Source organism: Hyla sarda, chromosome 11 (assembly GCF_029499605.1).
Source record: "Hyla sarda isolate aHylSar1 chromosome 11, aHylSar1.hap1, whole genome shotgun sequence".
Lineage (NCBI taxonomy): Eukaryota > Metazoa > Chordata > Amphibia > Anura > Hylidae > Hyla > Hyla sarda.
Genome location: NC_079199.1, coordinates 47,918,465 through 47,935,883, shown reverse-complemented (window position 1 = coordinate 47,935,883; position 17,419 = coordinate 47,918,465).

Here is a 17,419-nt window from a genome sequence, read left to right as displayed (position 1 = left end):
CACACTCAGTATTTTCACAATCAGTTTCCTTGGAGTTACAAAAATCAGTAGTGTCTCTATCACCTCCCTTCTTAACAGACAACAGATCCAGGGTCACAGTATGTACCTTAACACCCCCCAGTGAAACATGATCAGACTTTATCATTTTAGAGGATAAAGGAAATATTAGTGTGCCCAAGTGGCCTCCCTGATGACCACTTGGATGGAATTGCTTGGTGCAGGATGCAAGGGATCTTTCTCTCTGCAATAGAAGCACAACCAGGGTCATGGTGGAACCTAGCTGCATCGGTTCAGCCATGGGTATGGGTTGGTAAATAGGAACTGGAGAAGAGTAAGGCAGAAAAGGAGAGATAGAAGAGCACTCTCGCCTGCGTTAACGTAGATGTCTGTCTAAATGCACAGCCAATGTCCTAGCTGGGTCAAGGGTTTCTGGAGGAAATAGGAAACCAGCCTGTCCCTCAAGGAGTCAGACAAGCCCATCTTTACTGACAAATCAAAGCTGGGGTGTTCCATTCAGAAGCCAGACACTATTTTCTTAAGTCAGCACAATATTCCTCTGCGGTCTGTGTCCTTGATCCAAGGTACGCACCTGAGTGTCGGCATACAAAGTTCTGTGTGATTCAGAATACAAAAGACCCAAAGCAGAAAACAAATCCAATGATGATTACATAATGGATCCACTTAGGATAACTCAGGGGCGTCAGGGTCAAAGGGAAATACCCATTTTTGGGCCCCCTGCCGAATGGACAAAATAATCCCAACTCTCTTCACCTCAGTACTAGACGAGTAGGGTCTCAAACGGAAACATAATTTACAACTTTAATGAAAGGCTCTGAATTTCTTCTGGTTCCCATAAAAATGGTCAGGGAGATTAACTTGTGGTTCCAAAGGAGCTGAAACAGGGGAAATAGATGCAAGGGCACATAATGACTCAAGCTCCTGGATTCTATCAAGTAGTCCTTGAATTGACTGCTCCTGATCATGCAGTCTCCCAGTAAAGATCTGAACTAACTTGGACTGAGATTGAGAGGTCTTGTACTAATTAATCCTTTTTAGCAAAATCCTGGAGTAAGATTTTGCATCTGGTTCACCAGAGCTGTCATAGGGTCCATGTCTGCTCTAGTAAAACCAGAGATAGCATTGGCTTATAATTCTGTCACGTTGGGCAGGAAATAGTGCAATCCTGCTCTCACCCAGATCCACTATTCCTGCCTACTTAGTGATGATTCCTTAATTTGGAGACGGTCCCTCTGCTGAACTAAGTGACGGGGCGACAAGTCAGAAAAAAACAAACACAGTACAAGTCATGGGAAAAGGTCAGGACACAAAGGGTAAACTAAAGCACAAACCAAGGAATGCAATATGGTTACAGGAAAGCAGCAGATAGACTAACAAAGCAATGTCAAACAGGCCGGATCAAATTAGCATAGCTTAAAGTATCAACCAAGTTGAAGCAAGACGGACTACAAGGCACGGAATGACAGTCAAAAGAATGGTCAATAAACAGGCCAAATGTCAGAGAAATGTATTAGGCAGAACAAAATGCTGGAAACACAGGTATGAGCTGTAATCACCAGCAAAGTTCAGAAGCAGAATCCAGCCTTTAAAAGACCAGCTAGGAGGGTGCGATTACTAAGGCCACAGTTTACTAAGGCCTGCGATTGCTGCTCCTGAGTGGCCGGAGCGCAGCACTAAAAACCTGGCCAGATGAGATGATTACAGGAAGGATATGTTATTTTGTTTCTATAGTTTTACAAATCTTTATAAGTTTATTATTAGACTAATGAATTAAGAAGTATTTTAAATCCCTGATACTTAAAGGGGAATTCCAGCTTTATACATCTTATTCCCTATCCAAAGGATAGGACATAAGATGTATGATCACAGGGGTCCTGCCGCAGGGGCCGAGACATCACAGCCAGGCCCCCTAGTGATGTCATGGCCATGCCCCCTCCATTCATGTCTTTGGAAGGGGGCGTGACGGCCATCATGCCCCCTTCCATAGACATGAATGGAGTGGGCCTGGCCTAATGTCACTAGGGGTGTGGTCGTGACATCACGTCCCCGTCTTGGAGGCAGCACCCGGCACTGAATGATGGGGGCTGCACGAGATTGCGGGAGTCCCCAGCGGCGGGACCCCTGCGATCACACATCTTATGCCCTATCCTTTGGATTGAATAATTTTGAACCCAAATGGATTCTTAGAATGACCCTTTCAAATTAGGTGTTTTGTTAGAGAATCTATAAGATTTTTTTTTATCAATTAATTAATGAATGAATTGAGTATTTATTATAAAAAAAAAGCATGAGGCCTCCCCTCTTTTACATAACCAGCCCTGTAAAAACCAAGCAGCAGCAGCAGCCTAGTACTACCAAAGTGGAAATTTTTGGGGCCCTTTTCAGCCTAATAATACCAGCCTGCTACTGCCCCAGACCTAAAGCATCATTTATTTAATGCTCTGGGTCTGACAATACCCGGCTTCTTCCAGTAGCCCTGGTGGCAATGGGTACATGGATAATGATGCAGAGGTTAACATTTTACAGGCTAACATTATGCCCCTGCTTAGAGATCCTGTTGAGAACTGCAGGCAAGACCTTCACTTTTTGATACAAAGTCAAGATCCCTCTTGCAGTTAGCAACTACACTCAAAAAGTGCTGGAAGCTTGTGTTCCCTTGCCTGTAAAAAATTAACACAATCAAAATGTGGTAAAAGAGCCTAACACTCACCCCTCACTGCTCCTGTTTGTGCCTTGGCCTTTATCTTCTTCTGCATTGCAGCCTCTAGGGACTATTAGGTGATCCCTAGAAGCTGCAGTGCAGTTAAAGATCCTGGGCCAGGACATAGCCAGGAATGAGGAGTGATAAGAGTTAATTCCTCACAGAAGAACAGGACACTGGTAAGAAGCGATAGAGGTAATGCTGTAACATAACTCTTTCCTCGCTGGTCCGGTAGAGAGGATAGTAAACAGCAATCTGTATAGATAATGTGGTGCCCCAGGAGAGCCTTATGTAATGCCAGTTAAAGGGGTTGTTATGATTTGGCATGGGGCTTGAGTGGTGCAATCCTGTCCCGCTTATGCAAATCCTAGGAAAAAGACAGGGTTTTGTATAGCCAGGGTTTTGTAAAACAATAGTAAACATTATTTTATTCCTGAGGCAGATGCTTGAACTTTGTACAGTTCTTTAGAATACAAAGTTAAACTTAGGCGAAGCATTATTTTCTGTATACATGTCTATCTACTCTAGTACTCTTTCTGTTCCTGGACTTGAGAATGTCCCTTGAACATGTCGACTGACTTTGTGATGCACTAGCTTGTGTCCAATTTAACTGAGAAAACTGACAAGGAACCTCATACCAGCATACCAGCTGGTACAGCTATGCTGGGCCACCACAATTACTGCTTAGTGGCTGGCCCAAAAGAGTTAAGTTGCTATGCACAGCATCGCCATTTAACCCCTTCCTGTCTGAGTGGGCAGGAGGTATATACATGAGTAGAAAAACCCCTAGAGAGCAGAGACCGACATTTTGATTTCTATACATTACGATTTGTACCACTGTTTACTGTATGGCCGGTAGGGGTAAGTGGTGATGCTATGCATTGCCACTGAACTTCTTACGCTCCCTGGGCAATGAACATATCCAAAAGGAGTTGTCTGGCATTGGGAATATTCACAAGGCAAATACCTTGGATATATTCTGTGGTACTGATTACAGTTTTGGACACGGAATAGCCCCATTCAATGGATCTATTCCAAATCCTGTCAACCAAATGTGTTTTCTGGTAAGAAAAATCTGGTTTGGGAGCATAATTAACATTGATTTCAGCAAGATCACATGCCGAGATACTACTATGCAAACAGGGCCTTAAAAAAATTATCCTAACACTTTTGATTGTGCTGAATGCAAAAAAAAAAAAATGCTCTATACTTTCTAGTTTAATCTCCATTGCATCCAGCACTGGTGCCTTGGTCCTCCACACAAGCTTTGTTTACTTTTCTGAAACAATGATGTGGCCACAAACCCTTGTCACCAGTGCAGGCAGTCACTAAATAATTAGCATAAGACCACATAGGCCAGTGAGTGTCTGCAGCAGGGATGTGAATATGTGAGCAAATTATGGCTACAGGGAAGTAAACAAAGCCAGCACAGAGAACCTGAGCAGTGTTGCTGAAATGTGGTGAGGATTAAATGGGTGAGTATATTGTATTTTTTTTTAATCATGTTTTAGTAGCCTTTAAATACTGATTATATATCTGAATCACCTGACCAAGGAATAGTGTTGAGCGGCATAGGCCATATTCGAATTCGCGAATATTCGCGAATATATGGACGAATATTCGTCATATTCGCGAATATTCGCATATTCGTAATATTCTCGTGGTATTTTCGCATATGCGAACATTCGCGTGTGCGAAAATTAGCATATGCGAAAATTAGCATATGCAAATTTTCGCATATGCGAAAATTCGCACACCGGCCTCACACAGTAGTATTAGAGCCTTCTTTACACCACAAGCTGGAAGCAGAGAGGGATGATCACTGTGATGTGTACTGTGAAAAAAAAAAAAAAAATATGAATATTCGTAATTATGAATATATAGCGCTATATTCGCGAATATTCGAGAATTCGCGAATATGCGATATTCGCGAATAAAATTTGAATTGCGAATATTCGCGAGCAACACTACCAAGGAATAAGGGACGTGTAGACTAGCCTCTCCTTCTAACTGCATCAGCAAGGAACACACCATTTTTACTTCAAATCCAGAAACAAAGCAGAACTAACTAATGAAGAATCTTGGAGATTTGCTCATGAGAGTAACTTTTTCATGTTTTGGGATAAAAAGGAAAGATCACTTTAAAGGTAATTACAGACATTCCTGTTACTTGTGTTACATTTAAACTAATTAACTGCTGGATTTCTTTATAATTTTGCAGCTTCATGAAAATACATCTAAAGACAAATTAAGAACAAAGTTTTTTGGGCTAAGAGTCTCATGGAGTCTAATTAGCAAAAAAAAATATGCATTTTATTGACTTCTCAATCAGCCTGAGCAGAGAGGAAAGTGGAGCAGTCTATTAACATCACATGTAAAACAATTTTTACAAGTAATCCACCGAGCTTTAACTCCGTGGAGCACTGCCATTCAAGGCAAGATTTACATATTTGTTGCCTACAGCTAAAGAAACTAGAAGATAGAGAAGTATATTGAAATATTAAGCTGATTCTAAGCTCCATTCCACACTTTCACTAATTAGGTTAACACTGTGATATTGAAATTTAGCCAATGCAAGGAAAATCCATTCTGAGACTGGGTTCAGATCTTTTGCGTAACTCTTTTCATTGTATAATGTACCTCCTTATATTTTATATACTGTATGCAAGAAAGCATAGTGCAGCTGAATATATTGCTTTTGCTTTGAATGTAAAGATGACAGAATAGACCTTATTTTGGTACCTGCGGACATGATGGCTTGTGCAGGCTAGCTGGGAAAAGGAGTCCCATAGGGAAATGATGGTAAAGTAAGCTAACCTTGTGGTCACACAGAAACCCAACAATCCTTTCATTAAATAAGTTATTCCAGTAGTGCAGTGTGCTGAAATAAGAACTCTGAACACTAGAATTACATGTAAACAACTTGAATATTTGAATATATATATATATATATATATATATATATATATATATATATGTTGAGCGAATATTTGGTCCCTGTCCCTTTGAGAGTTGCTTGTACAGCAGAAACACGTTCCGAGGTTGAGATAGCTTCTCCTGGGCCACTGGGCCAGGCGCAGGGTAATACATACACTGATGCAAGGTTACTGATAACTATCTTCACTTTGCTGGAGGTAGCAGATCTCAAACAATACAGTCTCTTGTGCAGATGGATGGGTAGAGTGGAACCCGGGGAGCCTGTTGCCTTGCTAGGAGTTGTAGTTGCTGTTGAATGCAGCTTTAAAGGGGTTGTGCGCTGCCCTGACTTTCGGAGCTCCGCTCACATCATCCGGAAGTTCATTACTCCAAACACTGTGTGCGGGATTCCGTGTTCGCGGCCGCCTGGCGTGACGTCACACCCGGCCCCTCGTTACGTCTCGCCCACCCCTCGTGATGTCTCGCCCGCCCCCTCAACAAAAGTCTATGGGAAGGGGGCGCGACCGCTTTAAGATTATTAGCAGCCCACGATGACTTGACAGGCTTTGACTTGACTGACTGATGTAGAGATTTTCTCCAAGAGTTTTGCTTACCGCATGGCTTTGATATTCACCTGTGTGTCAGGGGTTTTCCTGGGCTGTAAAATTTTGTAGTCTTTTTCTCCCTAGGCTTCTCCTCACAGTATAGGCACTCCACTCCTTATTGCAACTGGACTGAACTGCAGCTCCTCTCTAAACTCCTTTTCCTCACTAAACTCTCCTCCACCCTACACTGCATAAAAGCTAGGTTTGGGGGTCCCCCATTGGGGCACCAGGATCACCTGGTCACTCTGACACTGTTCCTTAAAGGTACAGTGTATTAATTTATACACAACATTTATACATAACATTACACATCAATATATCACATTATGGCATGTCAGACAATGGGGCAGGGGGCCCAAGATATTGACAGCAGGGATGCCTGAAGCAATCTTTAGCCCACATGACAGCCTTTGGTGCTGGGACACCACACAAATACTTTTTACTCATAGACTTTACGGCATGGTAACAGGTATGTAGGGTGTACGCAGGACACTTCAGTGACATGATAGCCATATAGCACTAACACCCACCGTAGGTAATTGAAGACAATCATTTATACACAGGGACCTTTGTTAAGATTCATAAAGCTGGAGACATGAGCACTTTGCCTTCACAGCGTGGACTGGAAACAATATTCTCAAATGATAGACCTTGCAACTATAACAAGACAGTGACATGCTTGTAACAGGCTTAAATGGGTACTACCGTGCTGACAACTTATCCCCTATCTAAAGCATAGGGGATAAGTTGCCTGATCGCGCAGGGTCCCGCCGCTGGGGACCCCGCAAACTTGCATGCAGCACCCCGCTCTCATCAGGCCCCGGAGCGAACATCCGCTCTGGGTCTGATGATTGGGCCTGTGATTGGGACGTCACAGCTCCACCCCCCTGTGATGCCACACTCCGCCCCCTCAATGCAAGTCTGTGGCGGGGCGAGACAGTTGCCTCGCCCCCTGCCACAGACTTACATTGAGGGGGCGGAGCGTGACGTCACATGGGGGCGGAGCCGTGACGTCACGATACTCCGGCCCCGTGATCGGCAGTAATCAGACCCGGAGCGATGTTTGCTCCGGGGCCTGATGAGAGCGGGGTGCTGCGTGCGAGATCGCGGGGGTCCCCGGTGGCGGGACCCCGCACGATCAGGCAACTTATCCCCTATCCTTTAGATAATGGATAAGTTGTCAGCATGGTAGTACCCCTTTAAACTTGAACAATATTGAGCACCATTGATCTGATACAAGGCATATGCAAATATTTAACCCTAACACCCTTTTTAAACCTCGGTGTACGTTATTAATGCAACTTATAAAAAGTTTTGTAAATTAACTCATAGTATCCCCACAGATTTATGCAATTTTAAGAAAGTTTTCTCACAGCCACACAACAACTTCACATGTTTGGCAGCCAGAACACAGGTCATCTGTGGAAAGAAGGATTTGGGGAAAGTGCTACCAGCAACAGTAGGGGAACAATAAAAATATTCAATCTCTCTAAACATCACCTTAACCCTCATGAAACATCAGTCCTTGAAAAAGGACTTTCTTTTTGCCCCACTAATAAAGGGGACGATTTCCAACTTTTTTTAGATATAAATAGATTCATCAGGAAATTGACCCTACAGAGGTTTTTTTCTATTAAAGAGAACCTGAAGGAGGAAGACTCCCGGGAACCACAAGTGAGTACAGTAATTATGGATGGGATGTTACACCAAGCAGTTAAACCTCCCTCAACCTTTTATCCGGTTCATGCAAAAGGTCCAAACATTGAAGTTTTTCATGATCTAGTAGCACAGGAACTTATGAAACCCACTAGGATGTCTAATCATAATCTTACCAAAGAAGAGAATGCAGCAATTAAAACACTACAAAGCAATTCGGACATTGTAATTCGATGTGCTGACAAAGGGGGAGGTGTAGTAGTCTTGGACTACGAATATTATGAAGAAGAATCACATAGGATTTTGTCTGATAATACCTTCTATCATGAGGTCTCATACAATCCGTTTCCACAAGTAGAAAAGAATCTGCACCTCCTTATTGATGAAGGAGTTAGGGACAATGTCCTCAATAATGAAGAAAGCAAATATCTTAAAACGTGCCATGCTAACAAACCCTATTTTTACTTTTTACCTAAAATTCACAAATCCCTCAGTAATCCCCCCGGTCGACCCATCATCTCAAACACTAACTCCCACAGTAGTAACCTGGCACACTATATAGATCTTTTTTTACAGCCTTATGTTTTACTTTTACCAAGTTATTTGAGAGATTCCACACAACTCATTGAGTCATTGATGAGTATACCGTGGAAATCTGGTTATCAGTTTATCACATGTGATGTTACATCTCTCTACACAAACATTTCTCATCCTCTGGGTCTAAAATGTGTGCAAAACTACTTAGATAAAGACGATAAAATCCCTCACCCCCAAAAAAAGTTTCTGACGAAATGTTTGGAATTTATTTTATATAATAATTTTTTCATATATGATACCAAAATATTCCAGCAGTGTAAAGGGACTGCCATGGGCTCTAAGGTGGCACCGGCTTACGCCAATCTGTTTATGGGTGCCTTTGAATCACGGTTCATTATGGGTAACCCCCAAATAACCCCTTTTATTATTATGTATAAGAGATACATCGATGATTTATTTTTTATATGGGATGGTCCAGACAATGCCTCCGAGATCCTCTTAGAAACTTTGAATGACAACGATTGGGGACTACAGTTTACTTTAGAGGCCAGTAAAAATGAAATACATTTTCTGGATCTTTGTATTTCCCATGATAATAGCAAATTTATTACTTCTACCTTTTTTAAAAGTGTTGACGTTAACAGCTACTTGGAATTTAACAGTGGGCATTATAAGCAATGGCTAAAAAATGTTCCTTTTAGCCAGTTTCAGCGGATTCGAAAAAACTGTACGGAAGACAGTATGTTTAGAGAAGAAGCTAGAATCTTGGAGACCAGGTTTAAAGAAAAAAAGTATCCCAAAATGATCATTAAACAGGCTTTACAAAAAGCCCATAAGAAAACACAGAAAGAATGCCTTCATTCTGAAAAAAGAAATAGTAAGGCTGTTGCTGTGCAAAAAACTAATTTTATTACAACTTTCAGCAACTCCTCAAACAGAATACGTGAGGTTTTAAAGAAGAACTGGCACATTCTGTTAAATGACATACACCTTAAAGGGAAAATACCGGATTACCCGCGGGTAACTTTTCGGAGGGCTCCGACTTTGAAAAATCTGCTGGCTCCGAGTCAGATTCGGCAACACAAAAATAAAAATGTAAAAGAGGATTTACCTTTGGGGAGTTTCAGATGTGGAGTCAAGCGCTGCCTGTGCTGTAAAGAGATTAGACATAAAACTAATGCTATCACATCATATGCTACTAGCGAGTCATTTCAGATCAAATACAGACTCACCTGTCAGTCCTCGTTCGTGATATACCTCATTGACTGTACTTGTGGTCTCCAGTATGTAGGGAGAACAATCCAACCCTTGCACTGTAGGATCAACAAACACCGACAAAATATCAAAAAACAATTTCTACTCCATGGGCTATCACGTCATTGCACCTTACAACACCCCAATGAGGCAGCTCCCATTCAAGTTACTCCCATCGATTACATTGGCGCACACAATTCCAATCGGTTTGAACTCCTAAAAAAACGTGAAGTATACTGGATCTTCAAGCTAGGCACCATTTCCCCACGTGGTCTTAATGAGATTACAGAGACGATAATATAAATCTCACATATAAATATAAATCTCATTTTTGACTATTTTTACCTATATCTCTAGCTTCCTATACTTGTATGTGATTTCTTTTAGTATTTTTTATATCAGGCAGATATTTTATGTCTTTAGATACATTGTATTATGAAATTAATTAATTCCATATAGGATTCTTGTATAGAATTGGTTTTTTATGAGAACGGGGTTTTTTTCAATATTTATTCTACCCCTATATTTATATGCAATGAGGGTTCATTATGTAGTGTATTGTTTTATATATATATATTTTTTATATATGTCATTTTGATATATATAACCATTTTGTAGAGGCAGTTACTAATATACCCCTTTAACTGTACAAGAGGCAGTTAATAATATACCCTCTTATATTAGATTTTAAATTTTACACCTTTTTCATTTACAATTTTTATTGCCGGCAGTCACTATACAATTTGGTATTGATTCTGCAATGGGACTTTCCCGATGGGAACTCTTATGTGTCAGTTACACACCTCCATTTTTTCTTTTATCGATTATAGGCAGCACCGCATCTGAATTGTTTCTGTATTAGCTCTGAGTCACAGTGGGCCTTTTTTTCCAGCGGCTCCAGCGCTGCAACAAGCGGTGGAGTGTATAATCTGTGCGCCATCTCCTCAATCGGTCCACTCTAGAGAATGACTGTCTAACTATAGGCAGTAGATCCCGCAAATAGCGGCTAGTGCCGCGACTTCAGAGTGAAGATATAGGAGCGTAATTTGTTCATTTTAATTGTTGCGCAGTCTTTGTTTTTTACCTTATTATTGTTATTAACTTTTGGATGTATATGGAATTTTGTATATAGATTGTGTAATGTGAGGTAATGTTACTCCTCCCATTTTTTTGCCCTATGACCCGGCGGTAGTTGTGGGACTTGGACATTTAAATCTTGGCGCATTTTTTCTGTGAATCATTCTGCCTGACGAAGAATCCGGTCCGGATTCGAAACTTTTATGTTGCACTATTTCCAATAAAATTGCCTTGTTTAAACTCACGGCAATTTTGAATCATTCAGGAAGGCGCCATCGGATAGTCTCTCACCTTTTGCTCTTTTATAAGAACACAGGTCATGGGACACTAAACTAAGCCAGCATCAGGCTTAGCTTCTTTTTTTAGTTGTTGAAGGGCTACTGATGGTCCATCTCCACCTTATTGCCTGTAAATAATATACTGTATGTATGGAGTGAACTCAGCCTAAAACTCAACTCAGCGTGCATCAGTTGTGTAGCATCCGGCATTCATTATTTCTGAATGCTGGATGGAGGAAACACAACAAGTGATGGTCTGGCATGTCCAACCATCCGGCGTCCAAACTGAGGTGCCGGATGATTGTGAACTGTCCCATTTAAATGAATGGGAGAAGCCCCAGCATTAGTTTCCCTCTAGTGCTTCCTAGTAAGCAATGGAGGGAAAAGATGATGGACACTGTACATATGTGAATGAGCCCACTATAAGGCTATGTTTTTTAATTATTTTTATATATGAAAATGGCACACACAGCTCTTGAAAGTGGAGATTCCACCACTAGAATGGAGCAATACTTCCTTTATAGGAGTTATCTAAGTAAATAGTTTTACATGTTAGGGAGCTCTGGATTTGGGAAAATAAATAAATAACTCAACTGCCAAATACTCTACAAGTATAAATAGATCGGCACTAGAAGTCCCAGACTGCTGGAGCAATGCCTTAATGTAGGATGATGCTCAAACTAATCCATGAGGTATGGCTTGCTGTTGTAGATCCAAACAGTGGTGCTCAAATATGCTAGTAGAAGTTTCCATTCAAAAAGTAATAGAAGAAAACTATGACACTCATCATGGTATCTTTATGAACAGTTTCTTTATTCAGCCATTCAAAGTAGTGGGAAATTCTCTGTCCCAAAATTCAAGGAATGCCCATTCAGCCAAACATGGGAAAAGGTTATTACTGCGGCAAATTATTGGCTGGGCAGCCACTTCTTGCATGTTTGGTTGGAGAACTGAAAGATCCAAGCAGTGGATATAGCATCGGCAGAATTGCACTAGCAGTGGATTGGTGTCAGATACTAATTTTTATTTTGCACCCCCACCCTAGAATATTTACAACAGCTTCATATGTTTTGTACAGTGACTGTCATGCTTAGGTACTTTGGCTCACATTCTCATTTCCCCATTTAACACACAAATACTAGGTACTATGTACAATTTCATAGCAAACTATTAACCTGGTTGTCAGGACTGACTGGGGGACAGGGAGTGTTAGCCCTAACTGACCCTAAAACCGCTCTCCCTGCCTACTTGCCCATTCACCCTAAACGGTGGATCGACAATTGGGCGCCAGTCCCTTCTTGCGCTAAAGTGTAGTGGTGTAAAAACACATAATATACATAGTCGTTAACAGGCCACAACAGAACTGGAAAACTACTAGACAACCAGATATACCAGACAGGATATACAAATCCTAAAACTAGCTAAAGTAACACAGACTAAAATCTACGAGGAACAAAACTATTTAACCATGGCTATAAGTAAGATAAGTACAAGGTAAATACTCAAGCAGACTTGAAAGTGTATTGCACAATAACCAGCATCAGAATGCAGGAGAACTCTGGTTAAATAACTCCACCCAAGTTCTCATTCGTTCAGAGCATTAACTATTCCCTATCCAGGTAGAATAGCAAACTGCTCTGAACCAGAACAGAAAAATACAAAAACAAATGAACGGACATTACAGTACCCCCCCCCCCCCTTTAAAGAGGGGATACCGGACCCTCTAGAAAACACAAAACAAGCAGAAAAGCATACCAGAAAACTTTTTACTAAAAATACCTGGGCGGCTCCACAATTGCCAACTGGACGCAGATGCTTGGCTCAGAAACGGAGGAACACCATACTGCAGCAGACAGGCCGAAGAGGTCCTTGCATCAGGTCCACTTAAAAAACGGAATCAGGAACATGGAAAGTGGCAACAGAGCAAGTGGGTTGGCTGGTTATTCTGTCAGGATCAACTGGGGGAAGGGAGCCCTAACTGATCCTAAATCCGCTTTCTCTGCTTACTTGCCCATCCATCCTAAACAATGGATCGACAACTGGGCGACGGTCCCTTCCTGTGCTAAAGTGCAGTGGCGTAAAAACACATAATATACATAGTCTGTCACAGGCCAGAACAGAAACAGAAAACTACTAGACAACCAGATATACCAAACAGGATACAAATACTTACAGGGCAGAATATAAATAGGCAAACTGATAAGGAAACATAGGACACTGTTCACAAACAGGTACAAATACAAAGGACAAAGATCAGATAAACCAAACAGGATATAAATATAGGACACTGTTCACACCAGGACACGGAACAAACAAACTAGACACCCCACTCCACAAAAGGAGTAGCCATTAATAATAAAGCCAAATAGGCTACTGGCCAGCGGACAAACTCCACAGTGTGGACAAGATGCTGACCCAGTAGGAAACATATAATAAAATATAATACATGAAACACAAGACTAGAACCAGATGAGTCTGAATAGGCTCCAGGATACCAAACAGGAATATTAAATAGGACACTTTTCACACTGGACACAAGACAAGGAAACAGATGAGTCAGAATAGACTCCATGAACAAACAGGAATTAGCTCAATCCCGCAGAAGACCTTCGTTAGATAAAGGGAATAAACAATACCCCCAGAGTCCCCTACACAAAGTTAAAAGAGATCTATTTCTAAACAGGAATATGACATACAGAGCAGAGGTAACAAGCAAGACTCAAACATAGTGTGGAGAGATACATAACTGTAAGGATATACAAATCCTAAAACCTACTAATGTAACACAGCCTAAAATCTACAAAGAACAAAACTATTTAACCATGGCTAAAACTCAGATAAAAGCAAGGTAAATGCTCAAGCAGACTCGAAAGTGGATTGCACAATAACCAGCCCCAGAATGCAGGAGAACTCTGGTTAAATAACTCCACCCGAGTTCTCATTCGTTCAGAGCATTAACTATTTCCTATCCAGGTAGAATAACAAACTTCTGAACAAACTAGAGTGTGAATACACACCTAAACAGAAAAATACAAAAACAAAGGAATGGACATTACACTGGGTGTTTATTTCATGCATGCAGCATTTTCAAACTGCTATAGCTAGAAAGTTGTGTGGCCAAAAATCACCACTTTTTACTGCAGGGATCATGCTGCATCTCAGCTTATATAAATTAGTTCTCATTGTGACCCAGAAGTTACCGCAACCTGACAGTCACAAGAAATTGATAAGGGGTGGATTTCTATTGACTGTCGAGTCATAGTCACTGCCACTTTGTGGATGTCAATGAGACCCTATCTACTTACATTAGCTGTGATGCAGCATGATCCTTGTAGTGTGACGTGGCAGTCTTTGGCTGTTCTGTGTCACGGCCAAAGTTGTTGTATCCGAAGCGTGACTCTGAGAAAATTTTACTTTGAGTAAATTTCCTCTATCAGACATTATCAAGTGTAAAACCTGAAGTGACAACAACTATCAGATCAGCACTGGCCTGACTATATATGATTTCAAGCCCATGTTGATAGCTAAATCAGTCCAGTTGCCTTAATGTGCCCCTTGATATTTCTAGCACAGAGTTATAAGACATTTTGGACAGACAGTCCCATTTGTTTCTTTTCTTTTCATTTTAAAACTTAAAGGGGTACTCCGGTGAAAAACTATATTTTTAAATCAACTGGTGACAGAATGTTCAACATATTAGTAAGTTACTTCTCTTTAAAAATCTTAACCCTTCCAGTACTTATCAGCTGCTGTATGCTCCACAGGAAGTTCTTTTCTTTGTACATTTCTTTTCTGTCTGACCACAATGCTCCCTGTTGACACCTCTGTCTGTTTCAGGAACTGTCAAGAGCAGGAGCAAATCCCCATAGCAAACCTATCCTGCTCTTAACAGTTCCTGAGACAGACAGAGGTGTCAGCAGAGAACACTGTGGTCAGACAGAAAATACATTTAAAAAGAAAAGTATTGGAAGGGTTAAGCTTTTTAAAGAGAAGTAATTTACAAATCTGTTTACATTTCTGGCACCAGTTGATTAAAAAAAAAAAATGTATATAGTTTTTCACCAGAGTACCCCTTTAAAACATGTATATGTATACACCTACAAAATATATTTCTATCTGGATATAAACTGTGAGGTAATATGTGTCTTCAGTATGACTTTTCTCCACATTCGGTTACTCTTAAATATCCCTAGGTGCAGTTGTTGCTGATTATTTAATATTCTCCCTCCCCTTGCTATTGTGTAGACTTTGATCCGGCATGAGGGTCTGCAAATCAATTGCCTGAGTTGAAGCTGAGATAAGTCAGTGTGTTAGATTGCCCTTGACTTGCCTCCGCTGTGCCTCATTCACTTATCTGTTTCAGCTCTGTTGTTGCCTGCCCTCAGGCACATCTCAGTTATTACTTTCTGTAGCATATCCCTATCTGTCAATGCCTTAAGTTTATATAAGATGTTTCTTAAAACAGCAGAAGCATTCCTGTGGCCTGTATACTTACTGTGAATTTCATTTGATACATTGTTTTCATGTGCATACCTAGTGTCTATAATAATACAATGACTTTTCTGCTGCCTTCTATAGGGAATAAATGATCTACTCAGGGCTCTGGAATATAACAAATGTCATAGTCATAGCTTTTTGTGAAATTTCCTATATTGGCTACATTGTGAATTTGATGCTTAGAGTGGTGATTACGTTTTTAATATCGTGTTATACTTGGTTCCAACATTCTGTGCTAATTTATTTCTTAATATATTTATTAAATAGTAGGATCTATTTTCTTTCATAATACATGTCACGTCCTGCGCTCTGGCCAGACACACTGGCCGTGAGCACTCTCGTCCTTCCCTCTCTTCCTCTGCCGGCGGGGCTGGGATTTGCATCGCGCGGCACGCCCGCATGCGAATCCCAGCTCGTCACTTACCTCCGCTCTCCACGCTGCCTTCTCCTCTCTCTCAGCGTCGGCATGCACCCGCCTCCTAGGGTGTGTGCATGCTGGAGCTCTTGGATTTAAAGGGCCAGTACGCCCTTAATTATTGTTTTCACCTGCACCCCATTTATAAGTTTCTGCACCTTCCTTCACTCCCTGCCGGATCTTTGTTGCCCTTGTTCCCTAGAGAAAGCATTCCTGTACTTCTGCTTATCCATGTTCCTGACCCTTTGCTCCGTGACCTGCTCCTGCTCCGCTGCCGCCTGCCTATTGACCTCCTGCTATGTTCTAGACTATGCTCCTGTGCTGCCTGCCCTGACCTACTGCTATTCCGACCACGAGTTGCTGTATCCCCCCTATAAAGGTTTTTCTGCCTGTAACCAGTACTACTGTGCAGTGCAATTTTAAACTTTGTAATAACTCAATTCCTGAGTAACCGAGTACCTGAATTCTTTAAGTTGCATTTCATTTGGCCCAGGGTGCAAAAAAATAAGGATTCCACTGGTATTCATCCTAAATCCCCACGGTAAGGAATTTTAACAGGTGGGTGGCATTGATACTAGAGTTAGGAAAGTTCAGTAAAATAGTCAAGTGTTGCCACTAGGAGAGCAGGCTAAGGATTGAGGCAGGAATGTAGCAAGGAGTACCCATAAGTCCGGACCATGCAAAAATGATGAAAAAGGAATAGTTGTTGGCAAAATTAGTATGCATCTGACCTTAATTAGTATATCCTGAAAAAATGAAGGTAAAGTGGTGGTAAGTATGCATTATTTAGGCAAAAAAAAGAAAACCCAGAGTGTTTCTTTTACTAGAAAATCACTTGGTGGTCAGGAGTCTTGGGACGTATCACTGTGGACCCACCATAAAGGAAGAGGATTCATTTTCAATAGGTTTTTTTAGGGTGGTAGTCTCCCCATTCTGCAAGGTCTGCAGGATTACATGTGGCAATATTGGGCACAGAGGGGAGTTGCAGTTCAGGACACTAAGATGTTTCGTAGGAAAAAATGCTAACATAAAAAATTACAATTTGCTGATGGGAAAACATACTCTATTACTGTCTGAAACTGACTTAAAAACTTTTATTTATCACAATAGCTTTTGATTTTATTCAGGAAACATAGCTCAGTGCTGCACGTTTCTCCCAGCCTCCAACTGAGATAATCTGTGAGACAGGTCCTCTCACAAACACAGTTCTTTTGTGAAATCACTGAACTTTGCAACTCCATTTTAGCAGACAAATGTCAATCTTCCCCTTTGCTTTGATAATGCCTGGGGTTAGCAATTCTATATCAGAGCTTAACATAATAATAATTATATTTCCAAACTCCAGCACAAAAGTCTCCCAGGGTGAGATTAATATGTTCTCATTCTGGTTCAGAATCTGATCTGCCTGTGGGAAAAAAAGAACTGACTGTTGTAATATGCTTTTAGTGCTGAGGTGAATAGTAGG